Source organism: Panthera leo, chromosome A2 (genome assembly GCF_018350215.1).
Source record: "Panthera leo isolate Ple1 chromosome A2, P.leo_Ple1_pat1.1, whole genome shotgun sequence".
NCBI classification, from domain to species: domain Eukaryota; kingdom Metazoa; phylum Chordata; class Mammalia; order Carnivora; family Felidae; genus Panthera; species Panthera leo.
Window position 1 is genome coordinate 113,687,801 of NC_056680.1, and position 21,778 is coordinate 113,709,578.

The 21,778-nt window shown below is 42.3% G+C and overlaps 1 pseudogene; it reads right to left on the reverse strand.

Annotated features, from left to right (window-relative positions):
* Nucleotides 1-479: 479 nt before the first annotated feature.
* LOC122213190 lies at nt 480-20,256 on the reverse strand (annotated as a pseudogene).
* Between the last annotated feature and the right edge of the window lie 1,522 nt (nt 20,257-21,778).

Consider the following 21,778-nt stretch of genomic DNA (forward strand, 5'->3'; position numbering starts at 1 on the left):
CCTTCCTCAGTTCATCTTTCTTCTCACATTTTACCGTAAGCAGCAAGGAGAAACCAGGCTGTACCTTCAACACTTTGCTTACAAATCTCCCCAGTTAGGGGCGCTTGGGTGGCTCAGTCAGTTAAGTGGCTGGTTTTGGCTCAGGTCATGATCTTGCTGTTCATGAGTTTGAGCCCCACGTTGGGATCTGTGCTGACAGCTCAGAGCCTGGAGCCTGTTTCAGGCTGTGTCTGTGTCTCCCTGTGTCTCCCTCTCTCTCTGCTCCTCCCTGACTCATGTTCTGTTTCTCTCTCAAAAATAAATAAATATTAAATTTTTTTCTTTAAATAAAAAGAAATATCCTCAGTTAAATATTCAAGCTCATAGCATATGAATTCTGCCTTCTTTTCCTCTTTTTTTTTTTCCAGCTCTGTCCTTTATATTTCCTTGGTATTCACTAATGAAAATACGTGAAGGTTAAACCATAGCAGCAACCTTCATTACCCATCTTCACATTCCTCAGAGATGTCTTCACTTAGCCCCTCACTGTTCTCTCCTTCACTCTCACTGCTACTGTCTTCTTCACTACCTTTATCATCTTTCTCAAGATTTTGAGATTCCTCCATCAGCAACATTTCTTCAATAAATGAGAAAAACTCCTTGGCCTCAGGATTTCTCATTCATAGATTAGAGTCATCTGACATCATTTTTGCCAAATGGTAGTGTTGGCTCATTTCTGCTCTCAGAAATTCTGCCATTAACTCTAATGGGGCATGAGTATCTTTATTAGGGTTTACTGTCTTCATCATTATCTTCATTGTTGGTATCATCTTCACCATCATCATCTGTCGATTCAGGCAACTTATCATCAATATCCTGAAGGCAATGTTTATTATTTTTCTCCTGCTCTGAAAGGACTGCATTTTTGCCCACTTGACCTGTGCCTTCTTATAAGAAGAAAGATGACCGTAGCTTACTTAGACTGTAGATTTGTGTCTGTATTTTATTTTCAACAGTCTTTGAAGATACTCTATTTTCAGTATTCTTTAAAGAGGCTGTATTTTCAATAATTTTGGAAGAGACTTCCTTCTTTTCTGAGAATCTCCTAGCTACATTTAGGGAGACTTGTGTTAGTGAGGTACAAAGTTTGCTTGCCAATCTTGGTCTGCATCCAAGGAGGCATTTATCTGACATTGCTTCATTTGGTTCAAGCAACACTTTTTCCTTTGGATCAAACACTAGCAATTTGCCATTCTGTCTATATTTTGGTACCTTTCTGCGTGCCACCTCAGCAGCTATGGAGCCCTAGAGCCTGAACCTGCTCATGGTTCTTTCACACTGCCCGTCCACAGAGCAGACACAGAAGGCCAGCCCAGCTCACATTTGGTGCCAAGTTTAGAGCGGGGAGCTGAGACACAGCATTACCATGGACACCTTTTTTTTTTCTTTAATATTTATTTAGTTTTGAGAGAGTGCAAACAGGAGAGGGGCAGAGAGAGGGGGACAGAGGATCTGAACAGGGATCTGCACTGACAGGCTGACAGCTGCAAGCCCAATGTGGTGCTTGAACTCATGAACCGCAAGGTCATAGAGAAAGAATGAGCAGGGGAGGGGCAGAGAGTGAGAGAGAAAGAGAATCCCAAGCAAGCTCCATGGTCAGTACAGAGCCCGACAGAGGGCTCAGTCTCACAAACTGTGAGATCATGAGTTGGACACTCAACCAACTGAACCACCCAGGTGCCCCCAAATTCTGCTTTCCACACAGCAAAGAAAACACAATTCGGCCAAGTTTTCTACCACTATATAACAGGGATAACCTTTGCTCCCATTTCCAATACATGTTCCTCATTTCCTTCTGAGCTCTTGCCAGAAGTACTTTTAATGTCCATTTTCCTATATGTATTCACTAAGACCACAGGCGCTTTCTCCTCTGTGTTGTTCCCATCTTTGTGAGTTTCTCATCAGAATCTAGACTTTGATTATAATGTGCCTCAAAATTCTTTTAGCCTCTGCCCATTACCCAATCCCACAGCCATTCCCACAATTTTAGGTATTTGTTACAGTAGCATCCTAATTCCAGGTAGCAAATTCTGTGCTAGTTTCTGAGGGACACCTTAAAAAGTAACACTAAATTGCTGACTTAGAACAAGGAAATTTATTCTCCTATAGTTTTGAAGGCCAGAAGTCTGAAATCAAGACTGTGCTCCTCCTCTGAAGGAGGGGGAGAATATTTCCCTGTCTCTTCTAGGTTCTGGTAGCTCCAGGTGTTCCTTGGCTGTGGACGCATAACTCCAAGATCTGCCTCTGTCTTTTCATTGCCTTCTCCTCTTTGTCAGTATCTTCCCTTCTATCTCTTTTAAGGACAATTTTCATTGGATTTAGGGCATGCCCACCTGTATAATGCAAGATGATCTTATCTTGAGGTCTTTAATAATTATATTTACAAAGACCATTTTTCCAAATAATTTCATATTCACAGGTTCTGAGGGCTAGCATATGGATGTACCTTTTGGGGGGCCACCATTCAACTGACTACAACATCCCAGAAATATTCTCACCTAGATTCATGTGGGTCTAAACCAGAGATATTCACTGCAGCATTGTTTGTGGTGGTCGGGAGATGGATGCCCACCACTAGGACAGCATGTAGGTATAATATGGTGGACGCTCACTGACTGCCCATGTTCACCCTACATTTCCCAGACTCAACAAAGTTGGTTAGGGCCATATAATGGTTTTGGTCAATGTGTTGTGAGTGGCAGTGACATGTGTTACTTCTAATCTGAGGAACATAATAGTGGGTATGAATTTTCCGTGCTCTCTCCTTCCCTGACTCAACAACCCTGTAAGAAATGTTGCCAGTGCCATAGCTATGAAATACAAGTGGTGCAGATCCCTGAATCACAGCTTGAAAAGGCTGCCTGGAAGAACGGCCAGACCTACAGAGGATTCTGCATGAATGAAAAAATACACTTTTATGTGTTAAGCTACTGTGATTGATTTGGGGGTTGTTACATGAGCATAGCACCACCTACTTTGAATAATGTATAAGCCATGAAATACTACCATTTGTTAGGAGCAACAGATCAGAAATACATAGCCTCACAGATAGATCTTAAAAACACAATGCTTAATGAGAAATCAAAAAAGAGAATGAGATATAGAACATAATATCATTTACAAATTTTAAAATAAAGGCAAACAAATAAAATACCCATTTCACAAGAACACATCTAAATTTTTAAAAATACAATTAAAATGGAGGTGGGGGAGAGGAATGAGAATGGGGTAAAAAGGAAATCAATCCTTCTATCAAATAAGGGACTTGCCAGTTCTAATTACAATAATATTCCAAGATCTGAGGAAGATGATTAACCAGACAGAGAGTCTCCTCCTCAGGGCTAAGACAGAGGCTGGGGTGTTCTGGCCTAAGGTGATGCCCCAGAAAAAAGACAGAAGAGTAGCTTGGGATCCGCTGAGAGTTTAAGCGGTGAGGATGAAAAAGAAAAGAGCCAGCAAAGGAGCCTGGGGAAGAGGAAGACTTAGAAAAGTTGAGAAGGTAAAGAGCCTAGATGAAGTGTAACAGGATCCTAACAAAGAATGTGGCCAAGGGAGTGAAAATGAAGGTGTGGATAAAGGTATTGGACTAAATAAAACACAATTAAATCCAACACCTCTACCAAGTCCTACAACTCCACCATGACATGGCTCTCTTCATCTCTCCTTGACCCACTACTCTCCATACAGTGGTCTCTCACTTTTACAAAGTCTCAGGGGCCAGACACTTGCAGTTCCCTTTATCTCAAACAATTACCTCGCTGTCCCCTTCCCCATCTTTCCATGGCTTTTCATTCAAGTAGGTGCTCTGAGAGGTTCTTTCTGACCACACTTCCTAAACTGGCCTTCCCATCACTCTCTTTCCCATTCATTTACTTTCTTCATAGCCTGCTTATTGTCTGAAAGTAGAATGATCTCTTCACTATCATCTCTCTCCACACAAAACCTCAAACTCCATAAAAGCAGGACCCTGTCTGGCTTAATCCTTACTGTATGCAGAGTGGTTGGAACATTGGATGGAACATGGTAGGTGACTCTGATAAGTTCAGCCCAATTGATGGGGTGCACAGAGCTGCTAATAACAAGTGAGACAGGAATAGTGAGAAAAGGAGGATGTTTTGAGAAATAGACAATGAGTTCAGTTTTGTCAATGTTGAATTTTGAGGGAGCCTGTGACATATCCAGGTGTAGCTTTCCAATAGGTCATGAGTCAAAAACTAGGAGAGACCAATAGATTTGAGAGCTGTTGGCAGTCACAGTTGAAATTGTAGGGGAAGAAAAAAACTTTTTACTCTACCCTCTTAGGTTCATTGACTGGAGTCCTGAGAATCGGACTGACAAAAGACAGATGAAAGGAGAAGAGACATACAAATTTCATTTGATGTTAATTTTTATGTAACATGAGGGCCTTCTTAGAAAAGATGTGAAGAACCAAAGAAGTGGATAGGCCTGAGAGCTTATACATCAATTTTAACAAAGAATGATGAATTATAGAGATGTAACAAGACAAAGGAAAAGGTTTTGGGGGCTTCTGGGGATTGCAAAGAATGGGGAAGTAAATATATAAAGGAAAGTAATGGAAGACAAAGGTTATCTTAGTAAGGTTTTTTTGTGCTGATTTTTCATCTTCTTCATGCCCATAAAACTTCCCCAGGAGAGGGGATTTATGGCAGTCCTTATTTCTCAGGCGTTTCTGCTTTTAGACAGATAAAAGAAGCTTTAGAAAGATTTCTTTCTGTATCTGTTGAATCTCAAATGTCTTTAGCTCAAAATAATTTTTATGCCAAATCGGCATATTTTTGGGTGGTATATTCTGATTCCCTTCAAAACCATGAGGAGAGATTAGGTAGTAGAAAAAGAGAGAACACCACAATTGAATGAGGTCATAGTATACAATGCTTGAAAGCCACTGTGGAACCTAATCTCAGATTCCAAGAGATCTGCCTCTGATTCTAAGCTAAAAATAAAGCATCAAGATTTCAGTGCATTTGCCCATTGTCTGGCACAGTGGGACAGAGGCAATTCCTGCCATCCAAGGAGTTTATGCTTAGCTAAAACATTCCATGCACGCTGAAATTAGGGTAGGCACAGCTGGGTCCCTGGAACACCAACTTGAAGCCCCTCCTGCCTAAAAACCATTGTTCTATCTTGGAGTCTCCCCAACAGAGCCCTTTGGTCACCTGAGGCTGCAGAGATTGAAACATTGCAGGAGCCTGGGAATGCATCACTTCTGAACAGAAAGCTAATAGTTCTGTTCAGATCAAGGTGGCCTTTAAATAATCTACATCAACCACAGTCTTCTTACCCAAAAGTTCTAGACTCAGAGCAAGTTGCCAACAGACACACTGAAAAAAGAAGGAAAATGCTGAGCCTGGGGACTAAATCAATTCCTATTCCTCATTGCATATTAGAATCATCAGGGGAACTTTAAAAACAGACACACCACCTAAGTCTCTCCTCACACCAATTATTATTTTTTTATTAAAAATTTTTTTTTAATATTTACTTATTTTTGAGAGAGAGAGAAAAAAAAATGAATGAGCAGGAGAGGGGCAGAGAGAGACACAGAGACACAGAATTTAAAGCAGGCTCCAGGCTCTAAGCTGTCAGCACAGAGCCTGATGCCAGGCTTGAATTCACAGATTGCAAGATCATGACCTAAGTAGAACTTGGATGTCCGACTGACTGAGCCACCCAGGCCACCCTCTCCTCACACCAATTAAATGAGAACCTTTGGGAGACAGGGATATGCTTAAAACACTACAGGTGATTCTAATCAGTCATGGATGAGAAAAAATGGCTTTGAACTATAAAAACGTGTCGCTGGAAAATTTTCCTTTCTCCCTTCCCTCCTTTCTTTCCTGGAAATAGAAGACATAAAAGAAATCTCAGCATGTATGCCTCACCCAGGCCAGACTTGGGTGATCAGCACCCCTTGGATCTCTGCCTATGATTGGTGGTTGAATGAATCAGTCATCTCCTGTTCCCAAGGAGCGACTGGGGAAAAAAGGTCCACTGAGAAATCAGAGGGAAGGAGGGAGAGTAGATCAAGTCCCACAGACAGCAGGATAACTTTGGTGGGTGCTGACTTGTTCAATTGGTATTTCCCCCCCGCCCACCCAAACTTCCCACCTTCCCCTTTGTCATAAGGGATGATCTTAAGAACTTTAGACACCACCAGTAAGAAGTCAAGTCCAGAATTAATTTTTGGACTTCTTTAAAACAATGAGTCGCTTAAAATCCCAGGAATGGGAATCATGCTGGCCTTAAATGCTGTGTTGGATGATAATTAAAAGCATTTGGCACAATCCACCACTGCATCCTTCTTGAAGCCACCTTCTTAGTGACAGGATACATTCCACCTTGTTCTCCTGAGTTTCTAAATAATGGCTCCCTCTCCATTGCCTTTACTGCTCCTCTTCCTTTCCACACTGGCCTCACACTTTTCTTGGAGGACACCCAAGGCATCTCTGTAGAGCTATAAAATTCCTCAGGACAGCTTAAAGCATAATTCAGCCCTATCCCCTCATTTTATAGGACTGAAAACCAAAGCCCAAAGAAGGTAAGTGATCTGCCCAAAGTCATAATTAGTGATAGGGTCAAGATAGAATTCATGTTTCCAGAACTCCATCTGCTTTCACTGCTTAATTCGCCTTACCACTGACTTGACACAGGAGGAAAAACACCAGCAAGTGTTGATTTGTATGAAGTTCCTTCTTTCCAGTCTCCTAAATTCTTGTTCTTCAAACTACAGTCCACTGGGGCGCCTGGGTGACTCAGTTGGTTGAGCATCCCACTTTGGTTCAGGTCATGATCTCGCGATTTATGAGTTCGAGCCTGACGTCAGGATCTGTGCTGACAGCTCAGAGCCTGGCGCGGCTTCGGATTCTGTGTCTCCCTCTCTCTCTGCCTCTCTCCCACTCACAGTCTGTGTGTCTCTCTCTCAAAAATAAATAAACATTAAAAAAAATTTAACAAAATACTGTCCATAGACCAGTAGTGTAAGCCTCACCCAGACGTACTAAATGAATCAGAATCTGCATTTTAACCATATCACTAGGTGATTCTAAGGCACATTTAAATTTGAGAAGTACTTTTCTAAATTAGCATTTGGATATTCAATCATGCAGAGATTCAAGTACTTATTTAACACACGTTGTATAAAGCAGGATGATAGCCATTGAGAAGGTGATAGCACCAAAAACAAACAAACAAACAAACAAAAACAACAAAACACCACAAATAGAATTTAATTATCTTAAAAATTTCAGAAATAATGACAAATTGAGGTATTTAGTTGGAAACCAATGATACAGGCAGATCTGATAGCCTGGTTTCTATATCAAATAATTCTGGACTTAAATATTGTAATAATTAAAAAAATAAAAATTTAAACACCCATCATCCTGGTATTAAGTGCATATGTCGAATTCCAATGCTCCCAAACCACTCTTCATTGCAATCCAAAGCCGTTGCTTGAATCAAAACCACATGATGTAGGACTGACTCTGTGTTCCGGTCAAGGACTAAGCACCAGTTCCATTCTGGCTATTGTAAAACTCCTGGCACAGAATAATTGCTGCACTATTTCCAATTTCCTTGATCTTCCTGTTGTCAAAAACTCATTTCTGGTATGGATTCAAGCAGGCCCAAGTCACACCTGATGTCTGCCAACTTTCCTTCCCTCTTTTCTTATTAACTGAGTTTTGCATCAAGAGTTTTGGCCTTTCCTCGTCTCTTGGCAACAGAGTTTCCAGAGGAAGTGCAAGAGCAAGGGCATACACAAAGACTGTAACCCAACAAAGGCAGAGAGGATAAAGGTATCCAGAGTGAAACACAAAACTTGTGAATGGGGCCCCTTTGGTAAAATGAGAGTATTTATCAAATCCCAGGCATTACAGCTCCTGTGCTCTCTACTCTAGCACTATTTTTGTGTGCTCAAATAATGGCACTTGTAACAATCTAGGTGACTCTAATTGACTGCTGATTATAAATAAGACCAAGGGCTAACTCATGAAAACAAAAGACCTTGTAATAAATATACTAAGATCAAGGGCTAACTCATGGAAACAAAAGTCCTTAGAATAAATATACTTGGAAGGAAGAGCAACACGTGTACAAAACAGTAATGTCAATTCAAGCCAGGATGTGACAGTAACCAAGTGAGGGACGAAGATGAAATGTGTGACAGATGCTGAAGGGAAAGGCCCAGACTCAAGCAAGGAGAGGATTGTATTTTTCTCTCTGCAGACTGGCCTCTTTTTTTGCTTATCTATAGTTATGGTGGGCAGAAGATGGGCACCCCACAGCTTCCCAGTTTACACATTATCTGTGGAACTATAGAGAATGCCCGTGTCTCATGGTCATGACCACAAATACCCAACAGAGGAAATGACTGGTCTGATTTGTATCAAGGGCCCACCCCTGTGCCAATCAATCAGCTGAGGCCAGGATCTGTTGTCAGCAATCCCTGACTGTCTGGGGACCATATGAGGAAAAAGGATCAATTCCTAGAACAGGGCATTTACCGTACTGGCTTATGAGCTGAAAAGATACCCCAAAAGGTATGCATCTGTTAGACAGAGATATATAGTGACAAATCCAAGTGTCAGTACCAAGGCCAGGAGTGGCTGCCTGAGCTGGATGGAACCTCACTGTCAGAATTGCCTACCAGCAAAGTGGCAACATTTAATAGATACTCAGGGGGAACAGTCACCGGAGGTTAAAATGCTGGAGTTCTCTCAAACCCTTCCCTTTATCTCTCAAGTCTGCTTACTAATCTGTATCTGGACATTTCCTGTCACTTCAGTGTCTTCTGAAACTTACTGTGTCCCACAGTCCCTACTCATAGAACAGGCACCTGTCTTCTGGTGCAAGTACATCTAGACCAGTGTCAGGAAAAGAAGCTGTCTAGCCCCTGGTCAGCCTTCTGTTTCCTCATTCCAGTCCCTTTCTGGGGTTTATTCTCTAAAGGATGAGAACAAATGGGATTATTCAAAGACTGAATGTAAAAATGCAAGTTTCCCTGTGGTTCCAAGCAGGTAAGGCCTGCAGTGAATCTGGGTCATGTTCTGAATCAGTTTTGATATTTTGATAAAGACACTATCCAATAAACCTGCTAACTAATGTCAATTATGTGCTGATTATAGGTAATAAATTAATCCATGAGCTCAGGGATTTGAATTCCCAGCCCAAGCATCAAAAAATGACCTAGAAGCTTGTATGTGTGCCATGAAGGAAACCCTATTTTCTGTAGTTGCAGGGCTGATACTGTTTAAAATCAAATGTAGAACTTCCTCCTGTGATGGGTTGAATTATAACACAATTTTAACCCCCAGACTCTCAGGTAGTCTACTATTAAAGTGAGGGCATTGACTGGGGAAGAATGGGATCCTGTAAATTGGGATGGGGACAAGTAGGAAGACTCTGATGAAGTGAGGGACATTAGGTTCCTAAATTCTGACAAGTCTTCTTTGCCAGTGGAATAGGCCTCCCTACCCTCAATGAAATTGGCCTCTCCACCCTTAGTGGGATAGGCTTTTCCACTTCTGAGGGGATTAACTCTGCACTGTCCCCACTTCTGAGGGGATTAACTCTGCATTGCCCAGGGAAACTGTAATGCCCCCTCCCTTGAGGCAGCTGCCATGCAAGGCAATGCTAATTCTCCTCAGTACCCACCTCCACCACTCTTCTTTCCTTCTTCATGGGGATGTGCAGAAGCGCACTATATTACAGAAGAGCAGAGTTTTCTAATTTATACAGATAGAAATGAGGGGGACATTGAGTAGGAATGGATGCTAAGGATATGGAATAATGGTGGAAGGAGCATAAATTTATGGATATGGGCTCATTAGGCCAAGATTCTACATTTAATGTTGCAGCTTGGGGAAAGAGAAAGGGCTCTAAAAGTTTGTTTGGTTGGTTGGTTGGCTGAAACATGGATTAAAAGGTGGCCCATGGTGAGTGAATTAGAAATGCCTGATCTAGGAGCACCTCAGTGGCTCAGTCGGTTAAGCCTCTTGATTTCAGCTCAGGTCATGATCTGACAGTTGATGAGTTTGAACCCCACATTGGACTCTGCATTGACAACACAGAGTCTGCTTAGGATTCTTTCTCTGCCTCTCTTTCTGCCCCTCCCCTGCTTATGCTCTCTCAAAATAAATCCTCAAAATAAATAAGTAAACATTAAAATAAATAAGTAAACATTAAAAAAGTTTTTTTAAAAGAAAGAAATGCCTGACCTACTTAATTTAATGTAGAAGAAGAGATTTAAAGGCAGAAAGATTGCAACATTATAGTGGATTTGTAATTTAGGACCTACTCACGCACTGGGAGGGTCCAGAAGACATACATTTCACCGTGACTGTGAGAAATAAGTTTGTGAGGGGAGCCCTCTTCTCTGTAGGCCAGACTTTACAGTGGAAACTATCATGCTCGCTTCGGCAACACATATACAGTGGAAACTATAGCCACTCAAAGGGGAAACCTAAATTCAATGGGAGTAATTGGACCCTGAAGTGTCAGGATTTAAGTGACAGCACTCAACAGTCAAAGGCAAAGGGGGCATGATTACCATAATGGACAGCAGAATCAAAGCAGAAATCAGAATTGTCTGACTCATGAAGATCTCATGGCATTGGCTACCTGATCTTAGTGTTTCTAGAAGTGAAATAGACAGGAAGCTTACTAAATTCTTACTTGATCTGCACACACAGAAAATTTCTAAGTCAAGTGAATAAAAGTCTAACCTGAATCATAAAAACAGAGGGTCATGGTCTCTCAGTTAATCCCAGATTTGTTTATAGACCTAGAACCCCTTGAACGAAGGAAAGGCTTCATTCCCCTTAAGGAAAGACCATGGTATACTAACAAAAATTTATACTGCTGGGGCACTGGGTAGCGCAGTCAGTTAAACATCGGCCTCTTGATCTCAGCTCAGGTCATGATCTCACAGTTTGTGAGTTCGAGCCCACATGGGACTATGCGCAGATGGTGTGGAGCCTGCTTGGGATTCTGTTTCTCCTTCTCTCTGCCCTTCCCCAACTTGTGCTTGCGTGCTCTCTTTCTCTCTCTCTCTCAAAATAAATAAATAAATAAAATTAAAAAAAGTTATAGTTCTAATCTTTCTCCCAGCTTTCCCCAGAGGGACCTACAATCTTTTTTCAGGGTATACCTGCATTAGAGAAAAGAAAATCATCAGACCTTTCAGGAACACTCTCCAAATAGACACTAATCCAAGAGACTCAAACAAACATCAGTGTGGCCCACCAGTCAGAGTGGGGGCTTATAAAGGCCAGGTGATCAGTGGAGTTTTAGCACAGGTCCCTCTCACAGTGGGTCCCTGAACCAATCCTGTGATTATTTCTCCCGTTCCAAAATCCATAATTGGATATGGCAGAATCCCCACATTGGTTCCCTGACCTGTGGAGTGAGGGCCACTATGGTGGGAAAAGCCATGTGGAAGCCACTAGAACTGACTCTACCTAAGAAAAATAGAAAAATAGTAAATCAAAAGCAATACTGCATTCCTAAAGGGATTGTAAAAACTAGTGCCACCATCAAGGACTCAAAGGATGCAGGGGTGGTGATTTCCACCACATCCCCATTCAGATGGATCCTGGAGAATGACAGTGGATTAATGTGAGCTTAACCACGTGGTGATTCAAATTTCAGTTGTTGTACCAGATGTGGTTTCATTGCTTGAGCAAATTTAACAAATCCCCTGGTACTTGGCATATAGCTATTGATCTGGCAAATGCCTTTTTTCTCTATCCCTGTCCATTATGCCCATGAGGAGCAGATTGATTTCAGCTGGAAAGGCCAGAATTATACCTTCAATGTCCTACCTCAGAGGTATATCCAGCCCTATGTCATAATTTAGTTCACAGGAATCCTGATCACCTTTCCCTTCTGCAAGATATCACACTGCTTTATTATATTGATGACATTGTGCTGATTGGACCTAGTGAGCAAGAAGTAGCAACTACTCTAAACCTACTGGTAAGATATTTGCATACCAGAGGTGGGAAATAAATCTAATATTCAGGGGCCTTCTACCTCAGTGAAATGTGTAAGGGTCCAATGGTATGGGACATGTTGAAATATTCCTTCTAATGTGAAGGATAAGTTGTTACACCCGGCCCTTCCTACAGTGAAGAAAGAGACAATGTTTTGTGGGTTTCTTTGGGTTTTGGAGGCAACACATTCCTCATGTAGGCGTGTCACCCTGACCTACTTACTGAGTGACCTTAAAAGCTTCCAGTTTTGAGAGGGCCCCGGAACAAGAGATGGCTCTGCAGCAGGTCCAGGCTGCTGTGCAGGCTGCTCTACCACTTGGGCCATATGACCCAGCAGCTCCCATGGTGCTTGAAGAGTGCTTAGCAGGTCGAGATGCTGTTTTGAGCTGTTGGCAGGCCTCTATACATGAATTGCACCATAGACTCTTAGGACTTTGGAGCAAATTTCTACCACCCTCCACAGATAAACACTCTTCTTTTTAGAAATGGCTCTTGGCTAGGCTACCGAGCCTTAGTAGAAACAGAATGCTTAACCATGGACCACCAAGTTACCATGCAACCTGAGCTGCCTTCATGAACCAGGTGTTGTGGGTGTTATCTGACTGAGCAAGTCATGAAGTTTGGTGTGCCCAGCAGCGCTCCATTATCAAGTAGAAGTAGTGTATATGCAGTCGGGCCCAAGCAGGCCCTGAAGGCACAAGTAATTTACATGAAGAAGTGGCCCAAATGTCCAGCATCCCCATTCATGCCATATTACCTTCTCTCTTCCAACCTGCATGGCCTCATGGGGAGTTCGCTATGACCAGTTGACAGAAGGCGTAAAATTCAGGCCTGGTTTATACAGATGCTTCTACATGGTATGTTGGCACCACTTGAAAGTGGACAATTGCAGCACTACAACCTTTTTCTGGGACATCCCTAAAGGACAGTGGTGAAGGGCAATCCTCCAAGGGGCAAATCTCTGGGCAGTGCACCTGGTTCACTTTGCTTGAAAAGAGAAATGACCAGATATGTGACTATATATTGATTCATGGGTCGTGGTCAATGTTTGGTTGGGTGGTCAGGGACTTGGAACATGATTACATAATTGGTGACAAAGAAATTTGGGGAAGAAGTACATGGGTAGACCTCTCTATAGGCAAAACAAAGGAAGATATTTGTTCCCCATGTAAATACTCACCAAAGGTTTACCTCAGCAGAGGAAGATTTTAATAACTGAATGGACAGAATTAACCACACTGTGAATACCATAAGTCTCTGTCCCCAGTCATCACTGTCATTGCCCAATGGGTTCATGAACAAAGTGGCCATAGTGGCAGGGATAGACGTTCTGCATGGGCTCAACAACGCGGGGTTCCACTCACCACAGCTGACTTGGCTAAGTCCACCACTAAGTGCTCAATCTGTTAGCAGCAGACACCAACACTGAGTCTCCTATATAGCACCATTCCCTGAGGCGATCAGCCAGCTACCCTGTGGCAGGTTGATTATATCATGGAAGGGACAGTGTTACTGGAATAGACACTCTGAATAGAGATTTGCCTTCCCTGCATACAATGCTTCTCCCCCAAGCAACCATCCATGGACTTTCAGAATGCTTTATCAATCATCATGGTATTCTACATAGCATGGCTTCTGATCAAGAAAATCATTTCACAACAAAAGGAATATGGCAATGGGTCCATGCTCATGGAATTCACTGATCCTACCATGTTCCTCACCCCCTAAAGCAGCTGGCTTAATAGAATGTTAGAATTGCCTTTTGAAGACTCAGTTACAGTGCCAGCTTGGTGGCAATACCTTGCAGAGCTGAGGCAAAGTTCCCCAGAAGGCTAATATATGGTGCTGTTTCTCATATAACCAGGATTCATGGGTCCAGAATCAAGGTGTGGAAATGAGAGTAGCACTGTTTTCTATTACCCCTAGGAACCCACCAGCAAAATGTTTGCTTTCTGTTCCCACAACTTTATTCCCTACCAGCCTAGAGATCTTAGTTCCAAAGAGAGGGACACTACCAGCAAGAAACACAGCAATGATTTCATTGAACTAGAAATGCCATCTGGCCAATTTGGACTCCCCATGCCTTGAAATCAACAGGAAAATAAGGGAATTACTATATTGGCTGGGGAAACTGGACTGCTATTCCACCATAGAAATAAGGAAGGGTATATCTGGAATACAAGAGATTCCTTAGGGCATTTCTTAGTATTACCTTGTCCTATGATTAAGGTCAATGAAAAACTACAAGGACTCTAATTATCACGAGTATTTCCTCCATTATGTCATGAATACATTTGAGTGTGTGTGTACCTTTGTTTTCTTTCTTCTCATGTTCTCTTATGTAAAATAAGATATACTGACTTTACAACAGTATTTAAGTATTGCTAACTTTACATCATAGTAGTTAAGTTGTAGGATATCACAAAGAGTAAACACTGTTCAATGAGTTTACCTCCTCTTCTGGGGAAGAGGTTAGTGCATTTTCAGTTATATGCAGGATAGTTATATCATGTTGGGTAGAATTATGACCTTGTTATTGTCTTTATTTGCATATTAAGTATAGTTTAAGGAGATGCTTGTGGGTGCCAACTTGATAAAGTGGGGGGGCTTGAGATGATTTATTTTTTTGTGCCAACTTGACTGGATTATAGGGTGCCCAGATATTTGGCTAAACATCATTTCTGAGTATGTCTGTAAAGATATTTCTGGGTGAAATTAGTATTTTAATCAGTGGACTTGGGAAAGCAGCATGCCCTCCCCAATGTGGGTGGGTATCAACCAATCCATTGAGGGCCTGAATAAAACAGAACAGTAGAGGAAGAATTTGACCATTTCTTTCTGATTGCTTGACTGGGACATTGATGTTTTCCTGCCTTAAGCATTCCTCATTTTCAGACATTGAAACTTGGACTGGAATCTATATCATTGGTTCCCCTGGTTCTGAGTCTTTGGATTTACACTAAATTATACCACGGGTTTCCCTCGGTTTCCAGCTTATGGATGGCAGCCTATGGGACTTCTCAGCCTCCATAATTGCATGGGCCAATTCCTTATAATAAATCTCTTCTTATATGTATATCCTATTGATCTGTTTCTCTAGCAAATGCTGACTAATACAACCTGTTAGCTGGCTCCCCTCATGATCCCAAGATGGCTGCCTCCGTCATGAGCCTAAGATAGCTACCACAGTCCTAGGAGTCAAGTATTGGCTACATCCCCAGGATAGTTCTTCAGGAGAGTTTCTTTTTATCAAGGAAGAAAATATTTCCCAGAAGCCTCCAGCAGACTTCCCCTTATCTCATTAGCCAGAATCGTACCATGCACCCATGCTTAAGTCAATCACAGCCAAGAGGAATAGGACTACCATGATTGCCATAGGTCAAATAGAATTCATTCCCAGAACTGAGAAGGGGCCAGTTTCCCCTGAAGTATCTGACTATCTGATACCCAAAACTTTGGAGTTCTAATAGCAAGAGCTAGAGGTACACAATTAATGGTGTCCACCACAGCTCCAACTGTAGAAAGGCGTTTCCAGTCTAAAGAAGATGCCTGTCGTATCAAACAAAAGGAGAGCCAGGATTAGGAAGTTGCTTTCAGTCAGCCACCTGTCCTGTCCAAGCTATGTGAACAGCCCAGTTGTGCTGAACTGTGAGATGATAATAAGAGTAATAATGACAACTTAATAACAATTTCTGAGCACTCTCCATATACCACGCTCTGGACTAAGTGCATTACACACAATTGGGAATGCTGTGCGGGGGGACAGGACACGGGCAAAGCAAGCAAGGCACTGAATTTAAGGAGACACACTCTCAGGGTGGTACACATGTGAGTTGGCACTTGAGAGTGAGTGCCTCCTTAACTTTTGTGCTCTAGGGTCCTTATATGTCTCACCCTAATTTCAGGCCTGATACTATGTTGTGCCACCCAGGCCCAACACTCCATTTAGAATTAAGGCACCCATTCCCCCAGCTGCTGGGACTACAGGTGGCTGAGAGTTCTAAGCCGACATCTCGGTGAGGGAATTGCCCTCAGCTGAAGACAGCTGCCTTGTCCAAATTCTCATCCCTTCCTGGGGGCAGTGCCTACCCAATGACTGTTAAATGCAGAGGTAGGAAGGCCCAGTACTTTTGCATCAAGTCGGGTAAACTCTGCAGGGTCATTCCATATCCAGAGCAGCCCACAGGATCCACTAAGGCCTTTTTTGTAACTGCATTGCAGTTCAGCTTCTCCTTCTGTCCCATCTCATTCCCTTCACTCACAAAAGCGCTTCCTAATTACCTTTTAGCATACAAATCTTTATCTCAGAGCCTGTTTCTTAGTGAACTTGTATGGCAACAGTTGGGGTGGAGCAGGAGAGGTCTGGAAAAGCAGACATTAGAATATGCTACTACAAGGACCTCATCCACAGTGGTAAGATGAAGCACTGATAGACCCTGAGATGCATTGATAGGACTTTTAAAACTTTCTCTAGGGTGAAGTAGGGTGGGAAACAGTGGAAGGGTATGTGTTGGCAGGTGTAAGGTGTCAAGCATTTGAGATGTGGGGTAGATAATAATTCAAGGACTATGGAATCGGATGGCTATTGCTGGGAAAAGAGATGCATAGGAGAAAAACCATAAAAGACTAAGTATGATTAATTACTAATTAAAGCTAAATGTTAATACCAGAAGTCTTCTTTGGAAGCATATAAAGAAATTCTCATATCTTGCAGCCGGAGGACAGAGAAATCTGAGTGTCAGATTCAGGACTCAATTATAAGAATAGCAGAGCCCCAGAGGATATTGAATTCTCAACCCAGAACGTATTCCACATAGAATTTGGTCTCTGATTAGGAAGGGGTGAGCCACTGACACTTGGGATGGAAACACCTCCACTGATGCACTAAAAAATCTGAAATCCCCAGATTTCCCTAAACATTTTGGGTCTGCAGAATTGGTTCACCCCTTCTGCCAAAGGCTAGCACTCAACACTTGCCTGAAGACAATGCAAGGGATCTACTTGCATAACAACACATGCTGCTCTCTGGAAGACAGCCCCAAAGATAGCCCCAGTGGTCCCAGTTTCCTGATACAGCCACTCTTCTCTAGCCTCCTTTTGCTCTGAATGGAACTGACTTTTTTAACCAAAAAGTTAGTTTTAACCAAAAAAATTTTTTTTCTTTTTTCTTTTTTTTTGGGGGGGGGGGTGTCAGGGGGTCGTCACCCACTCTGGGGAAAGCCAGCTGCTATGCTGTAAGGATACTCAAACAGCATTATGGATGGGGCACTTCGGTGGCTCAGTCAGTTAAGCATCCAACTATGGCTCAGGTCATGATCTCACAGGTCATGATCTCACGATTCATAGGTTCGAGCCCCATCGTGTCGGGCTTTGTGCTGATAGCTCAGAGCCTGGAGCCTGCTTCGGATTGTGTGTCTTCCTCTCTCTCTGCCCCTTCCCCACTCCCACTCTGTTTCTCTCTCTCTCTCAAAAATAAATAAACATTAAAAAATTTTAATCAAAACAAAAAGCATTATGGCAAGATCCACAAGGCAAGGAACTGCAATAAATAGCCAGCAAGCAACTAAGACCTCCTGCCAACAGCCATGTTATGAGCCTTCCTGGAAGCCTTCAAATGAATACAGCTCCAGGCAACATCTTGACTGCAATTCATGAAAGACCCTGAGCCAGAAACACAGAGCTAACCCACACCCAAATTCTTGATCCACAAAAACTGTGAGATAATAAATTTTGTTGTTTTAAGATGCTAGATTTTGAGGTAATTTGTTACACAACAATAAATAACTAATATAGGCTCTCAGGATCTATTCCCACCTCCCATCTAGGTCATCAGATCAATAACTGGGGTTAAATCACAACATAACCTAATTGGTAAGTTCTGAGTCTTTTAAGAAACACACACACACACACACACACACACACACACACACACCCTTCCCAAATAAACTATAGGATCTAGCTAGCACATGCCAGCAGAAACTATGATACTATGTTTGTGACAGAGGATTTAATATCTCAGGAGACAATGCTAAAACATATCAAGGATGGATTTTGGGTATTTGGCAAAAGCAGTGAAGTGGAAATGCCAGAACCACCATGGCAAACAGTGGAAAAAGAGATCAAAGGGCTCAGAGAAGTAGGCATGCTGAAGTGGATACACTAAATAAGACGAGAAAATGCATCAGAAAACTTTGTTCCATGGGATCCCCAAGAAGACACTCTGTTTACCAAAGTGACAAGAAATGTCCTAGTAGAGGGGCACCAACATCCCTGAGAAGTTTCAATGGTGGACATCTTCTGTAGGCCAGACTGATGCTGGTGGATGTTACTATAGAATTGGACTCATTGATTATAATGGGAATAGCAGCATCCTGAAAAGAGGCCAGGTAGCCACCCTTAACCACCAGAAGCAAGAAGTCACAAATGCTATAATTCATGGAGATGGTTAATAGAATACAGAATTTCTAGGGCAAGCCAAAAGGGTAATATTCAATCTATACAAACAAAAGAAATCAAGGACGGGTGATCAAGAGACTAGGGACAATATAATGAAAAGTCATGATCTCTAGTCCAATTTCTGGATCTGAGCCAGTGTTTAACATGGAACATACTGACTGAGAGAAAAGTCCCCCAAGGAAGGAGAACCCTATAACATCATGGTAAGTATATATAGTAATGATCACTTGAATCCCTCCCTAAAGGGATCAGTGGTCATTTATTCAGAAAGTTGTACACTTGGAAAAGGGGAAATTGTAAACAATTTGAGGACTGTTGGACAAAGGACACAGGTTGACATTGAAAATCTGGGCTCAGATTTATCACCCCCTTCAGGGCTTAGCATTCAGTGCCTTCACCTGCTGGAGTGTTGGCAGCTAACAGCTATCAGCTAATCCCTCTTGAGGCATTGCTGTCTACTGAAGAGTTTCTTTGTCCAAGATCACACTCCCTTCCTGGGGACAGCTTACATCCAGAGACTGGACAATGTGGGAATGTAAGACCGACCCCCTTTGTCTCAGTTTAGGATAACGCTGAAGGGCCATTGTGGCTGCACAGCCACTCATGGGATTAGTGAAGCTTTGCATACAATTGCATCACAGTTCACCTTCTCCCTCTCCCTGGTAATGCCATCTTCACTTCCCCAAAGTACTGATCCCTAGAGGACACCCCAATCCCTGATCTGCATGCAAATCCCCATCTTACACTCTATGGAACAAGGAGCCCCAATTGCAGCACATGCATTATCTCATTTGCTTCTCACTACAGTTTTACTATTATCTTTCTCTTAAAAAGGAAACTCAAGTCCTAAGATCTTCAGTGTGAACTTGTATGCTCCCCAGTTCTAGAGCCTACACTCTTCATCAAAGTGGATAAGCAAATTCTAATCCCTGTGCTCTAATTAGGCAGATACCCTCCTGGAAGAGACTCTGGGTACAGCCAGTCAGGCACTGACTCCCAAGAGTTTGTAATTCTCTCTTGTGCTTGTGATGCTGTTTTCCTGACCTGACCAACTGACAACCCAGCCCTGTAGATCCCAGATCTCAAAACCTGAATGCACACAGCCTTTGTCCTATGTATTCAGCGGTTTAATAAGTGATTTGTGGCTAGAAAGTTACATAACTATAGAGATCATTCAGGTCTGCATCATGTCTTTCTTCCTCCCCACCCCCAAGTTGTCAGTTCCTCCTTTGAGTAAGGCTCTGTCTCCCAGTCTCCCCCAAGTTCTAAGGTGTCAGATATAGGAAATGCTTGCTGGGAATGTGGCTAAAACTGCATCCACTTGGCAGAGAAACAGACTGTCATCAACAGCTGCAAGGAACCTAGAGGCCCTTTGTGTTTTAGAACAACTTTATTCTCATTTTACTCTGAGAAATCTCTTAGACAATGTCTGGACTCCCATCAACTTCTACACATACACAACGTTTATAAGTAACCAGGCAGGGCAATGAAGCATGTTTAGTCATTTTGCATAAGAACTTCCCTTGCACAACTTCTATATATAACTCACTTGGCAACCCCCTTTTCTACCCATTGAGGCACCAGTGCAGAACATGTTCTTAGGAGTGCTCATGGCAATTTCTGTTGTGAACCAGGAGTGCCGGGCTCCTTGAGGCAATGGAAAGAAAATTCCAGGTGTTATGTTTCCCTTACCCCTTATATTCACATCACCAATATCTCCTAGACTTGCCTCGTTATTCTCAGTCATGGTTCTTCTGCCTGGGAAGATCTGTCTCCTTCCCCTGATCCACATGTTCAGCTCATTCCTGCCCTTGTTCTCCTTTCATGTAATTTTCCACCTTTCTCCCCGCAGCAGGAGATCCTTTGATTCCTTCAGTCATCCATGTGCACTGCACCCTCTCCCAAGAAAGCATCCCTGAGGAACCCCATTCCACCATGATCATTCATGAAGTCTTATCAGCACGTACTTATACAGATATTGGAGTATAATTGCCAATTTTCAATGAAATATGATAGAGTTTTAGAGTCAGAATATGATTTCTAAGATCACACTCTGTCTTTTACTGGAATGTGATCCTGGGGAAGTCCCTCCTACTTCAAGCTTCACTGTCCTCATTTGTAAAATGGAGATAGTAAAGCCTACACAATGTATTTGTGGAGAAAACTAATGAGGTAAAGTAATGGGAAGTGACTTTTACATTTTCAAGTGTTATAAAAATGTTAATTATCATTATTGTGTTGTTTCTCCCCCATGGGCCCTCTGAGACCACATCTTCTACTTCCTTTCTAACTCTCCCCTGGGTCACATACAGTGCCAGTAACACTGTAAGCTAATATTAGATGCAGTGTTAAGAATAAAAGGAAACCACTTGCCTAATAGAAATAAGGCAAAATCGTAACCATATTGAACACATTATAGACATTTTTCCACAGAGTGAATCTAGGATGTTCTTCACAGGGAAACATCCTGAAAAGGGATGAAATTTATTTGCAGCCCACTCTTGCTGATCTATACTGAATGGAAGAGGGATAGCGTTGAGACACATCCATTCCTCATTCTAACATGAGGCCAACGTTGCTAACAAGGGATAATTGGCCTCTGGAACCCTTGTTAGTTTTCCCCCCAAAAGGCTGCTACCTTGAAATAACCAGATTTTTGAAATCCTCCTTAAAGAGATCATTTTTATCTCCACGGTATGATCAGTTCCTCTTCAACATCTGATGCAACGCTTAGTGTTTTCCATTGCTTTCTAGCTGTGTCAGATTTCCCTAGAAGACAGAAATGAAAGTGATGACTAAGAAGATTGCACTTAAAATTCAAATTTTTGACCTACACACTGATTCCCCCACCCACCCCTCCCATTCCTGTCTCCTAGACTTCCAAAGGGGGAAATCACCATTTTTACACAGTGTAAAGCCTTCAGCTTACACCATTCCATGTAGACTTGCAATCTCTAAGCACGAATTTAGTTCATCTGGTTGAAACTACATAAAGCAGAACCAATTCAGAGAGTTCAGACTTTTTTTTCTATTTTCCTGACAATCTTCTGAATAGACAGAAAGGGTTACAAGCCAAAAGTGTAACAGTTAGGTCTATTTCCCCTCTGCCACAATTAGGTATTTACTTATCTCTGCCACCCCCAACATTGGTTCATATTCTATATTCTAGTCTTGCCCCCAAGTCCAATTATTTAAAGCACCATGTCTGTAATGGAGAAAGACATTGGAGGCAAAAGAAAAAGAGAGTGAGTGGGGGGAAACATAACAAT